Source organism: Triticum dicoccoides, chromosome 1B, assembly GCF_002162155.2.
Source record: "Triticum dicoccoides isolate Atlit2015 ecotype Zavitan chromosome 1B, WEW_v2.0, whole genome shotgun sequence".
Classification (NCBI taxonomy): domain Eukaryota; kingdom Viridiplantae; phylum Streptophyta; class Magnoliopsida; order Poales; family Poaceae; genus Triticum; species Triticum dicoccoides.
Window position 1 is genome coordinate 489,049,959 of NC_041381.1, and position 1,894 is coordinate 489,051,852.

The following is a 1,894-nucleotide window of genomic DNA, read 5'->3' on the forward strand; positions in this document are numbered from 1 at the left end:
GCGGCCGCCGGGGTGGCCGCAAGCAGGGAGGCAGCGGCGGTGCTCAGGGAGGAGCACCTCGCCAGCAGCAGCCGGCCCCTCAGCCGGCGGCTCCGTGGTACGCCGGCCAGAACCCATGGACCAGCGTTGTCCACGCCTACTCCATGCCGGTTCCTCGGGCTCCTACTCCGGGCCTTCTCGGCACTCGGCCTCCGTCACACCAGGCGTACTACGCCGCGCCGCAGCCCTATGCAGCGCCCTACGGGCAGCAGCCGCCGCCAGGTGGGCCGCCGCTGCTGCCCCTGACGGCTGCGCCGCCCCTCCCGCCGGCACCGTGGGACCCGGCCCTTCTGGCGGCTCTCCACACCGCCCCTTCCCCGTCCAGCTACACCAGTGGCGGCGATTGGTACATGGACAGTGGCGCCACCGCTCATATGGCGGCGTATCCCGGTAACCTCCACACTGCCCATCCTGTCCACACCTCCAACTGCATTACCGTCGGTGACGGTTCTTCTCTTCCCATCACCCATATTGGACATACATATTTTCCATCTAACTCCACTCCTATATCCATGTCTAATATTCTTGTTTCTCCTGACCTTATTAAAAATCTTGTTTCCGTTCGTTCTCTTACACGTGAAAATCCGGTCACTGTTGAATTTGACGAATATGGTTTTTCTGTTAAGGACGCTCGCACGCGGATGGTGCTCCACCGATGTGACAGCCCCGACGAGCTCTACCCGGTTCACTCCGCCACCTCCACCACTTCCGCCGCCCCTGTCGCTCTCGCCACCGGAGTGGATCTCTGGCACGCTCGCTTGGGTCATCCTAATCCTGCCACCCTTCGCCACATACTTCGGAGTTTTTCTTTCACGTGTAATAAGAACGAGGATCACTCGTGTCATGCATGTCGCCTCGGCAAACATGCTCGTCTTCCGTTTAGGCCGTCTTCCTTTGTTGCATCGTACCCGTTTGAATTAATTCATAGTGATGTTTGGACATCTCCTGTTGCAAGTAATACGGGCTTTCTTTATTATCTTGTCATACTTGATGATTTTTCGCATTATGTGTGGACCTTCCCGTTGCGCCGCAAGTCGGATGTTATATCCACCCTTGCCGCTTTCTACTCTTACGTTCTCACGCAGTTTGGTCGACCCATTCTCGCGTTGCAGACAGACAACGGGAAGGAGTTTGACAACACCGCTGTTCGTAATCTTCTCACCACACATGGCACGATTTTTCGTCTCACTTGCCCGTATACCTCGCAGCAGAACGGTCGTGCTGAGCGCATCCTTCGCACTCTTAATGACTGCGTTAGGACTCTTCTCTTTCAAGCCAATGTGCCTCCGCACTTTTGGCATGACGCTCTAGGCACCGCTTCTCTCCTCATCAACATCCGTCCATGCCGTACTCGCGGGAACTTTACACCTCACCACCTTCTCTTCGGTGCACCTCCCTCTTATGAAGGGCTTTGCATCTTCGGCTGCCTGTGCTACCCTAGCATCGCCGCCACTGCGCCTCATAAGCTTGCACCTCGCTCCGTCGCCTGCATATTTCTCGGCTACCCACCTAACACTAAGGGTACCGCTGCTATGATCCCGTCTCCCACCGTGTTTTCACCTCCCGACACGTTTACTTTGATGAGATGGTCTTCCCGTTTCAGCAGCAGGTACCCCTTGTCGTCTCGTCGCCGCCGGCCACCGGCGGCCCATCGACGACCTCGTCAGGTGGACGATCACGTCTGGCTCGTGGACCGCCTCCGGGCTTTGGCGGTCCCCGCGCCCTCCTGCCGGCGCCCACCCACACGACCTCCTCGGCCGGCTCCGACGGTGCAGCCGGCGCCCCCGACTCGGGCGCCGCGGGGTCGGGCGCTGCCGGCTCGGCCGCCTCCTCTGCCGCCTCGACGCCAGCCTCC